Genomic DNA, 12,073 nt, shown 5'->3' with positions numbered 1-12,073 from the left:
GGCCATCAGAATCTCTCTGTTCAGCACCCTCCCCTCCCCCAAGGTCACCTACATGGGATTTGGTGCTAGCTCACTGAACAGGCCCCCTTCTGCCTGGAAGTGGGGGATGGTTTTAAAGAGCCAGATTCTTTCCTGGAATCTTCTGTGGATACTTTCCACCCCAAGGAACAGAGTCAGAGTGAAAGAGGTTGTGGAGGGGGTGAGGTAGGGGGGAGTGAAGGACAGTGGCTTCCAACCAGAAGGCTCAGGCTCTGTGCCTTATTTGTTGTGAGAAATGGAGCATTTCCTACCATATCTGTAAACATGGATGTCACAATAATCAGTGATTCCAGCCCTCCAAATGGGAATTCTTGAGCCCTCAGGGCACTGAGAGCCTCTTGATGAGGATGAAAGAAGAGAGTGAAAAAGCTGCCTTGAAACTCAACATTTGAAAAGCTAAGATCATGGCATCTGGTCCTATCACTTCGTGGCAAATAGATGGGGGAAAAGTGAAAACAGTGGCTTTATGTTCTTGGGCTCCAGAATCACTGCAGATGGTGATGCAGCCATGAAATTAAAAGACACCTGATACTTGGAAAGAAAGCTATGACAAACCTAAACAACTTATTAAAAAGCAGAGACATCACTTTGCCGATGGTGGTCCATATAGTCAAAACTATGGTTTTTCCAGTAGTCATGTACGGATGTGAGAGTTGGACCATAAAGAAGGCTGAGTGCGGAAGAATTGATGCTTTTGAACTGTGGTGTTGGAGAAGACTCTTGAGAGTCCCTTGGACGGCAAGGAGGTCAAACCAGTCATTCCTAAATGAAATCAGCCCTGAATATTCTCTGGAAGGACTGATGCTAAAGCTGAAGCTCCAATCCTCTGGCCACCTGCTACGAAGGACCGACTTGGAAAAGACCCTGATGCTGGGAAAGATTGAAGGTGGGAGGAGAAGTGGATAACAGAGGTGCAGGGCCCACCCTCAGAGTTTTGGACTCAGTAGGTCTGGGATGTGGCCTGTGGTCGTTCCCTACTTCTGCTTTAGCAAATCACCACAAACAATGATTTAAACAAGACAAATCTAATATCTTAGACCCTTGAGGTCAGAAGTTAGAAGTGAATCTCATGGGGCTGAAATCACGATGTTAACAGGGCTGAGTTCCCTGTGAAGGCTTTAGGGGAAATGCTGCTCCTTGCCTGTCCCAGCTTCTAGAGTCCATCTACATTCCTTGGCTTCAGGCTCCTTCTTCAAAGGAGGAGACAGGCTCCTTCTTCCATCTTCAAAGCCAGGAACTGCATCACACTAACCTTCCGCCATCATATCTCCTTCTCTGACCCTGACTTGCCTGCCTCTCTCTTTCACTTATAAAGAAACTATGTGTAAGGACTTCCCTGGTGGTCCAGTGGCTAATACTTCACCTTCCAATGCAGAGAGTGGGGGTTCAGTACCTGGTCAAAGAGCTGAGACCCACACGCATGCCTCAGGGCCAAAAAACTAAAACATAAAACAGAAGCAATATTGTAATAAATTCAATAAATACTTTAAAAATGGCCCACGTCAAAACATTTTTTAAAAGCACCCCAACAAGCACTGCAGCACAACCTACAAGAGGCAACACCCATAAACAGCAAAATCCTCACCGATAGATTAAAGCTTCAGCACATATATATGATGGACTGTCAGTCATATCCAAACACTAAACAAGGAAACTGTGCCCCTGGGAGCTGATCAGGCCCACATGGGGGCTCATGGTAGAAATGGCTCATTATGTTGACCTCACAAACAAAGAATAAAATCACAGTGACCCTTGAGACTGACCAAATTGCCCAAACAACATTCTGTTTTCCTGAGGGCTCCTACGTTCTCAAGTGACCCCAAGACTCAACTGCAGGCTAAAAGTTAACCATCCCTTCAGAATTTTTCATTGGTGGGGTATACAAAAGACCCTGTCAGAAAGGGAAGACACTGGTTCTCCTTAAGGGCCAATCACCTTCCTGTTTCCCTCTAATAAATTTCCTTTTCTTGCCTGAAAAAAACAAAACAAAACAAAACATTTTTTAAAAACAGAAGGAATCTGTGTGATGATGTGATTATATTGGGCCCACCCAGCTAATCCAGGATCATCCCCCTGTGTCAATCAGCAAAATCCCCTTTGTTATGTAAAGCAACTTCTTCACAGGTTCTGGGGATTGTATGAGGATATCTCTAAGGGGCCATTATCCTGAATACCACAGGGCCTAAGATATCACATGTCTAACAGGCTTCCAGGTGCCGCTGGTGTTTTGAGAATAGATTTTAGGGGCTTCCCTGTGGCTCAGCTGGTAAAGAATCTGCCTGCTGATGCAGGAGGCATAAAAGATACAGGTTCTGTCCCTGGGTTGGGAAGATTCCCTGGAGGAGGACAAGGCAACCAGTGTTGCCAGTGTCAGCCAAAATCCTTTTACCCATTTTTACACCTAGACATCCACTTCTCAAGGCAACTTTGACTCCTTTGGATCTCATTTTCCATAAACTCTAAAGTGTGCAAGCACTCTCAGTCATGTCCAATTCTTTGGGATTCCATGGACTGTGGACCGCCAGGCTCCTCTGTCCATGGGATTTCCCAGGTAAGAATACTGGAGTGGGTTGCCATGCCCTCCTCCAGGGGATCTTCCCGACCCAGGGGTAGAACTCACATCTCTCACGTCTCCTGTCTTAACAGGTGGATTCTTTGCTGAGCCACTGGAGAAGCTCTGTGGAGACTCTATGAAGTGAAGTGAAGTGAAGTGAAGTCGCTTAGTCGTGTCCAACTCTTTGCGACCCCATAGACTGTAGCCTACCAGGCTCCTCTGTCCATGGGATTTTCCAGGCATTTTCCAGGCAATAGTACTGGAGTGGGTTGCCATTTCCTTCTCCAGGGGATCTTCCCAACCCAGGGCTCAAACCTGGGTCTCCTGCATTGTAGACAGATGCTTTACCGTCTGAGCCACCAGGGAAGTCTATACTTCCTGGTGGAAGTCTATACTCCAAGTGGAGACTCTATACTTAACAGTAAATAACCATCTCAGGAGGAACTCTGTATTAGTCTGCTCAGGAGACTTCTTGCTTCTTGGCAGAATGTAAATGAGACAGAGGTTAAAATGTAAATAGGATCTTCCTCCCACCTATCTGGTGTCTTGATTCCTTATGTTATTGAGATCCCTGGAATTTAAATATTCTTCCATCCCCCTTCCCTTTCCTTTCCTAAAATTCAAAGTAATTGATACAACAGTACTCTTCCCTGGAGTATCTTTTCATTTTAACCAAACCTAAATCAAAGCAATGATTTTTAGATTTATAATTCCTATTTCCATATAGGGGTACATGAAATGCAGCAGGATTGTATAAATAAAAAGTAAGTGAGAATGTGACAGGGAAAACAAGGATAAGAACATAAAATTAAACCAGGAACAAGGCTACTATTAAAAAAAAAAAAAACACGATGGAGTTCTATATTTTTTGCTGCAAGTATTGGGTTTCCTGGCAGGCAAGAGAAAAAAGGATATCTAGTTATTTACATACTTCACAGGGTTCGGTGTGGGAAAAAAATGAATCCACTACTTAGCAGAAGCAGAGTTAAAAGACCAGAATGACCTTGTGTAAAGTAGGGAACCACCCCTTCAATAACAGCTTTACAATGGACTCAGGGCCAAGTGTTATACAGCATTTCTGTTTGGCGAAGCAGAATAAAGGCGAGTCTGCAGGGAGTGGAGTATATGCCCTGGAGTTCATCCCCTGTTTGATCTGGTTTAAACTGGGCTTAGTTTTAAAGTATCTGGATTGGATTATCTGCTTGACCTTCAAAGAGAGCTGTATTACCAGAAAAAGGACCTGTCAGTTAGGATCCTAACACTTGCAAGCAACCGAAACTTTAATCCTACTGGCTAAAACAAAATGACATTTCTGGGTTCCTGTGACCAAAAAAGATCAGCGGTAGTTTTAGGATCAGACAAGGCTTTACCTGGGGCTTCCGGGAAGGCTCAGCGGTGAAGAATCCACCTGCCAACCCAGGACACACAGGAGATTCCGTTTGATCCCTGGGTTGGGAAGCTCCTATGGAGGAGGAAATGGCAACCCAGACATGATTGAGTGACTACACACGCAAGGCTTTACCTAGGACTTAAGAGCTCTGAAAAGGGCCTGGTTTCTTTCTACATTTTGAGGACCAGTTCCTGGGTGTTGGCTTCATACTCAGACAGATTCAACAGTTCTCAGAACTGACAGCGCTACACATGCTTACATTGATACAAACAGAATTTTAGAACATTTCTCTACTCAGTGATAAATAGGCACCATCTCAAGCCATCTGAGTAGCACCGTGTGTGTGTGTGTGTGTGCGTGTGTGTGTGTGCATGCACTCAGTGTGTCTGACTCTTTGCAACCTCATGGACCATAGCCTGCCAGGCTCCTCTGTTAGTGGAAGTTTCCAGGCAAGAATATTGGAGTGAGTTGCCATTTCCTCCTCCAGGGGATCTTCCCGACTCAGGAATCAAACCCATGTCTCTTGTGCCTCCCACATTGACAGATTCTTTACTGCTGAGCCACCAAGGAAGCCCACCCCCATGTGTGGTGGTTTATTTTATATTCAACTTAACTGGACCAAGCAGTGCCCAGATTAAACATTATTTATGGGTGAGTCTGTAAGGGTGTTTGTGGATGAGATTAGCGTTTAAATGATGGACTCAGTAAAGTCCAGTTTCTTCCTGCCCCACTCCCCCATGTGGGTAGGCATCATCCAATCCATTGAAGGACTAAGTAGAGCAAAATGATGGCAGAAGGAGGAATTCACCCCTGTTGCCTCTCGCTTGCCAGTCTGAGCTGGGACATCAGTCTTTTCCCGCTCTTAGACTGAAATTTGTCCTATTGGCTCCTCTGGTTTTCCTGGTCTCCAGCTTGCAGATGGTATATCTCAGCCTCCCTAATTATGTGAGACAATTCCTCATAATAAATCTCTTCTTATATCTATGAATCATATTGGTTCTGTTTTCCTCTGGAAAGCCCTGAGTAATACATGTAGCCACCCTGAGCCTCCCTAAAATGCGACTGAAGTGTTAATGCCCAGTGTAGCCAAGAGCCTTGAAACCCTTGCTTCCTGCACTGGCTTGCTCTGACTAGTCAGATTTTGAAAATTCTCCCTAATTATACTTTCTCTGTATTGTCTGGGGAAAGAGAAGGTGTTTTCCCCAGCATCCTCAGCAAATGTCCTGAGTCTCAATCTGATTACACTCGCTTAGGCCATATACACCCACTCCAGTACTCTTGTCTGGAAAATGCCATGGATGGAGGAGCCTGGTAGGCTGCAGTCCATGCGGTGACTAAGAGTAGGACTGAGTGACTTCAATTTCACTTTTCACCTTCATGCATTGGAGAAGGAAATGGCAATCCACCCCAATGTTCTTGCCTGGAGAATCCCAGGTACGGGGGAGCCTGGTGGGCTGCCATCTATGGGGTTGCACAGAGTCAGACACAACTGAAGTGACTTAGCAGCAGCAGCAGCAGCAGGCCATATACACTCCCCTTAACCAATCACTGTGAGCTAGAAAGCACTGACTGACCTAAGCTAGATTACACGTTCTATCCTTGACTCCACCAGTCCCTGGATGAGCGCCTTGTCTAGGAACAAAGTGATGGAGCAGAAACTCATGGGCTTTAGAATCAGATCCTGGTTAGTTCATTCATTCATGGATCAAAGCAATGGATAGAAAATACCAAACAAAACAGACCTAGTCCCATCCCTAATGGAGAAACTAAATTAGTGTATTTAATGCTGTGTAACAAACCACCCCAAACTCAGTGGCTTGAAAACTACACCCATTTTAGTTGCTCAGCATTGTGTGGGTCAGCAGTTTGGGCTGGGCTCAGTTGACTGATTCTTCTGGATTCACCCCCCATGTCTTCAGCCAGTTTGTGGGGCACCTAGAGCTAGATGATCTAGGGTGACCTTCCTACCGGGTCTGGCCGTTGTCATTCACTGGGCCAGGCACTTCAGCAGGCTAGACTGGGCTTCTTTACTTGACAGCAGCGTTTGAAGAAGGCAAGCCCAATGCACATGTGCTTGTCTTTTTTTTTTTTTTAAAGTTAGTATTTATTTAGTCTTGGCTGCAATGGAATTTCACTGTTGCCCACGGGCTTTCTCTAGTTGCGGCATGAGCAGGGGCTACTCTCTAGCCTTGGCGCACAGGCTTCTTCTTACAATGGCTTCTTTTGTTGTGGAGTATGAACTTCAGAAGTTGTGACATGTGGGCTCTAGAGTACGGACCCAGTAGTTGTGGGACACCAACTTAGTTGCACCTTGACAAGTGGAATCTTCCTAGACAAGGGTTTGAACTTGTATCCCCTGCATTGGCAGGCAGACTCTTAAACCACTGAGCCACCAGGGAAGTCCAGCGCATGTGGTTTTCAAGCCTGTGACTGTGTCATCATGCTAATGTGCCATTGTCCCAAACAGATCACATGGCCAGGCTCAGAATCATTACAATGAGAGGCTTCCCAAGAATGTGGGTATGGAGAGACATGATCAGTTGGGGACAGACAGTAATAATCTCCCGCAATCAGTAGCAAATGCATAAACCAATGACAGGTTTGGATTACGGCTCTAAAGGAAGTGATCAGCATGCTGTGAGAGGATCATGGGAAGGACCACGTTTAGGTGACAATCAGGGCAGGCCTTTCTGAGGAGTGTCATTTGCACTGATGTGTAAGGAAGGAGTCCCTGGAGGAGGGCATGGCAACCCACTCCAATATTCTTGCCTGGAGAATCCCATGGACAGAGGAGCCTGGTGGGCTAGAGCCCATGGGGTTGCAGAGAATTGGACACAACGGAAGTGACTTAGCATGCATGCGCTAAAGGAGTAGCCACATGAATGCAGGGAAAGGACTGAAAGGAGGACATCTAGGGTCTTGCTGCTCAAAGTGGTTCCTGGACTAGCAACATCAGCATCCCCTGGGATTTGTTAGAAAAGCAGCAACCCGGGCTGTGTTCTAGGCCTGCTGAAGCTGCATTTCAGCAAGCCATTCGTGTGCACTATAATCTTTGAGAAGCTTGTGACTATCAGAGAGAAGGTAGAAGTGTAAGAAAGAGGGAAGGAAATAGCACAGCTAGCCCAAGACATTCAGATGTGCTCCTCAGTTCTAAAATTTCTACTGTGATCTAGCTACTAGCCCAGAAGAGACCTTTCCTCCACTGCCCTGGGCCCCACTGAAGGGCCCCATGATCACGACTCTGCCGTGAGAAGGGCTTTGGTCCAATGGGCATCACCCAGAGGGAAGCACCCGAAACCAGAACTCTGCTGGCTTCGGCAAGGCACTTGATCTCTGGTAGGTGGGAACACTACAAATGGGGCCTGTTTATGCACACACAGCTCCAGGCGGCAAGGAGGCCTGTTATGGAGCAGCCAGTTCTAGGGCACCCTGATAATCTGTGGGAAGGCCAGACCCTCAAGCCTGCTTTGTCTTCTGGCCCCTCCCCGGGTGTTGAGGGTGATGACGAGTTTTCAGGTTCCTTCAGCCATAAGCCTACAAAGACGCTTTCCTGGAGGGCAAGTGGGTGGCATTCAGCTGTCATGCTAGGGTGATCATATGTCCCACTTGCCCCGGGCAGTCCTGTTTACACCTGCCGTCCTGGTGTAATGATTAATAATGCCCCCTCTCACTCTGGTTTGGATGATAACTAGGGTCACCTTAGAGCCCAGGCTTGATCCCCAGAACTAAGGGAAGGTGACCCTGAAAGAGCACTGGTCCAGGAGTGAGAAATATGGGCTCTTGTCCTGCCCTATTGCTGACACGCAGGGGGGCCTTGGGCAAGTCCTCTCTGGCTGCCACTGCTCACCTCTGAATTGGGGGAGTTAAATGAGACAGGCCTCTTCTAGCCTGGGGAGACATGGGTCCCTGGGGGTTCTGCCCCATCAATAGGTTGATGAGGGTATGGCCACGTCCATGGCCTCTGGGAACCCCATATTCTGCCAACTCTTTCTCTAGGTCCTGCTCCCAGGGCACTAGGCTTGTGTCTCTGCTCAGGGCTCTATGCCAGCAGGGTCTTGCTGCCTGTCAGCCACTTTCTACCCCAGGGGGACACTTCTTCAGCCTGCATGTCCTTATTATATGATGTTTTGGACAAACAATTAAATCACCTGCAACTGAGTCTCCGCCTGTCACAGGGTATAAGATGTCAGTACTGTAGTGACTCAGACAGTAGAGAAGCTGCCTGCAAGACAGAAGACCTGGGTTCAGTCCCTGGGTTGGGATGATCCCCCAGAAAAGGGATCATCACCCACTCCAGTATTCTTTCCTGGGAAATCCCATGGACACAGGAGCCTGGCAGGCCACAGTCTATGTGGTGGCAAAGAGTCAGACATGACTGAGCAACTGACATACACACACACACACACACACACACACACACACACACACATTATTGATCAGTGTGTGGGTTGGGAGAAATTGATGAGGCCATCTTGGGAAAATACAGTCTGCCACATTCTCCCCAATTCATATGGAAATCAGGGCTGTTCCAAGTCACAAAGTACAGGAGCTGGCTCTGGTTAGCTTAAGCAAAAAATTGGACTCCTTTAGGATTTATAGAATTGATGGAGGCTAGAAGGCCAGGATTGTCAAATAAGCCAGAACCAAGGAGGTCTGGAGGCCTGGGCAACAGGTATTCACATAAAGGAGGAACATAAGAACTGTACGATCTAAGGAGTCTGGCCCACCACTGCTCAGATAAATACAATCCCTTGGCACTCAGCTTCCTTGCAGCACTCTAAAGGGCAAAGCCCAGGAAAGTCAAGTTGACAGGCTGAGTCACATGCTTTCCTCCTGAGTGGGGCCAGTGTAGACAGAGAGGATTCATTGGTACCTTTTGCTTTCCTAGTGACAAGTTGGGCTGTTCTCCACAAAGACTACACAGTGGGGCTCCAGCCTCCAACGCAGCGGGGAGATTCTCTCAAACAGACATAGGGTGCTATAGGACAGGGGGAAGAAGGTGCTGGAGATCCCCAAAGTGTCCAGCAGAGAGCCCACAGACTCAGACACACCTCTGCAGTTATCGGTGCCCCCAGTACTGAAAAGGAAGAATAGAAAGCTGAAGAAGACTCTCAGAGGGAGCAGGATATTGTCTTAAGGACTTGAGGGGCTGTCGCTTAGAGGAGAATTTGATTTGTTCAACACAGCTGGGGGATATATTTTGGCCCAATATCAAAAAGAACTTAAAAATTTTTTTTCTATTTTTAATATTTTCAATAGGCAATACATTAATTGAAAAACTATTAAAAGGAACATAGTGAAAGTCTTGCTCCCACCCCTGTTACCTATCCGCCTACTTTCCAGCTCATTCCCCACCTCCACTCCAGACAGTCATCTTAATGATAGTGGAGGTTTAGGTGCTCATGTCCGACTCTTTGTGACACCATGGGCCGTAGCCTGCCAGACTCCTCTGTCCATACGATTTTCCAGGCAAAAATACTGGAGCAGGTTGCCATTTCCTTCTCCAGCTCATCTTAATAGCGCCTTGTATATGGTGCCATAGGTTTTTCATTTCCTTTTAGGTTTTTAAAATTTACTTTCTTAACTGTGGTAAAATACACATAACATGAAATTGACCGTTGGAACCAGTTTTAAGTGTGCAGTTCAGCGGCGTTAAGCACATTCATATTCTTGTGCAACCATCGCCACCATCCATCTCCAGAATGGTTTTCATCTTCCCAAACTAATAATCTGTGCCCATTAAAACAATAACTTCTCAGTCCTCCTTTCTCCAAGCCTTTGGCAACCAAGATTCTATTTTCTGTCTCTGTGAATTTGCCTATTTCAGGTACCTCATACAAGTGAAACAGTGTTTGTTCTTCTGTGTCTGGTTTATTTTACTCAGTGAATCTTCAAGATTCATCCATGTTATGTAGAATGTCCTTCCTTTGTAAGCTTGAATAATATTCCATTGCTTTACATACTTTGATGATCCGTTATTAGATACATATGTTTATAATTATTATATCTTCTTGCTATATTAAGCCTTTTCTTGATTGATAACTCCTTCTTTGCCTTTTAGAATAGTTTTTAATTTAAAGCCCGTTTTGTCTGATATTACTATAACCACTCCTGCCCATTTATTTGGTTACTATTTGCACGGATTATCTTTTTATATCCTTTCACTTTCAAGCTATTTGTGTTTTTGGATCTAAAGTGTAAAATACTTTATTGTTAGAAGAGCAATGTTGTACAGCAGATATCCAGATTACTAGATCTTATTTGTCTTGAGTAACTGAGACTTTATGCCTCTTGATCAGCAATTCCCCATACATTAACATTTTAATATTATTTAAAATTGTAATCTGATCCTTGTCATCCTGATCCATTTCAGCACTCTTCCCCCCACTTTTTTTTTCTGTAGCATTTATTACCTTCTAGCATGCAATAATTCTGTAGTGTCTGTCCTCCCCATTCCATGCCATTAGAATGACAGCTTCATAGGAGCAGAGACTTTTGTCTGTTTTACTCACTGATTTATTTCTTAGTGCATAGTAAGTGCTCAGCACACAGCACTCAATACGGACCATTTGATTGAATAGATAACTGAACAGCAGTATCTAATGAGCGACTGGTAAAGCCTTCCTCAGTGATCAATGCAAAGAAATAGAGGAAAACAATAGAATGGGAAAGACTAGAGATCTCTTCAAGAAAATTAGAGATACCAAGGGAACATTTCATGCAAAGATGGTCTCAATAAAGTACAGAAATGGTATGGATCTAACAGAAGCAGAAGATATTAAGAAGAGGTGGCAAGAATACACAGAAGAACTGTACAAAAAAGATCTTCATAACCCAAATAATCACAATGGTGTGATCACTCACCTCAAGCCTGACATCCTGGAATGTCAAGTTAAGTGGGCCTTAGGAAGCATCATCACAAACAAAGCTAGTAGAGGTGATGAAATTCCAGTTGAGCTATTTCAAATCCTAAAAGATGATGCTGTGAAAGTGCTGCACTCAATATGCCAGCAAATTGGGAAAACTCAGCAATGGCCACAGGACTGGAAAAGGTCAGTTTTCATTCCAATCCCAAAGAAAGGCAATGCCAAAGAATGATCAAACTACTGCACAATTGTACTCATCTCACACGCTAGTAAAGTAATGCTCAAAATTCTCCAAGCCAGGCCTCAGCAATACGTGAACCGTGAACTTCCAGATGTTCAAGCTTGTTTTAGAAAAGGTAGAGGAACCAGAGGTCAAATTGCCAACATCTGCTGGATCATGGAAAAAGCAAGAGAGTTCCAGAAAAACATCTATTTCTGCTTTATTGACTATGCCAAAGCCTTTGACTGTGGGGATCACAATAAACTGTGGAAAATTCTGATAGAGATGGGAATACCAGACCACCTGACCTGCCTCTTGAGAAACCTATATGCATGTCAGGAAGCAGCAGTTAGAACTGGACATGGAACAACAGACTGGTTCCAAATAGGAAAAGGAGTATGTCAAGGCTGTATATTGTCACCCTGCTTATTTAACTTATATGCAGAGTACATCATGAGAAACGCTGGGCTGGAAGAAGCACAAACTGGAATCAAGGTTGCCGGGACAAATATCAATAACTCAGATATGCAGATGACACCACCTTTATGGCAGAAAGTGTGGAAGAACTAAAGAGCCTCTTGATGAAAGTGAAAGAGGAGAGTGAAAAAGTTGGCTTGAAGCTCAACATTCAGAAAACTCAGATCATGGCATCCGGTCCCATCACTTCATGGCAAACAGATGGGGAAACAGTAGAAACAGTGGCTGACTTTAATTTTGGAGACTCCAAATTCACTGCAGATGGTGACTGCAGCCATGAAATTAAAAGATGCCTACTCCTTGAAAGGAAAGTTATGACCAACCTAGACAGCATATTGAAAAGCAGAGATATTACTTTGCCAACAAAGGTCCATCTAGTCAAGGCTATGGTTTTTCCCATAGTCACATATGGATGTGAGAGTTGGACTATAAAGAAAGCTGAGCTCCGAAGAATTGATGCTTCTGAAGTGTGGTGTTGGAGAAGACTCTTGAGAGTCCCTTGGACTGCAAGGAGGTTCAACCAGTCC

Source organism: Ovis canadensis, chromosome 18 (genome assembly GCF_042477335.2).
Source record: "Ovis canadensis isolate MfBH-ARS-UI-01 breed Bighorn chromosome 18, ARS-UI_OviCan_v2, whole genome shotgun sequence".
Taxonomy (NCBI): Eukaryota; Metazoa; Chordata; class Mammalia; order Artiodactyla; family Bovidae; genus Ovis; species Ovis canadensis.
This window is presented reverse-complemented; position numbering follows the sequence as displayed.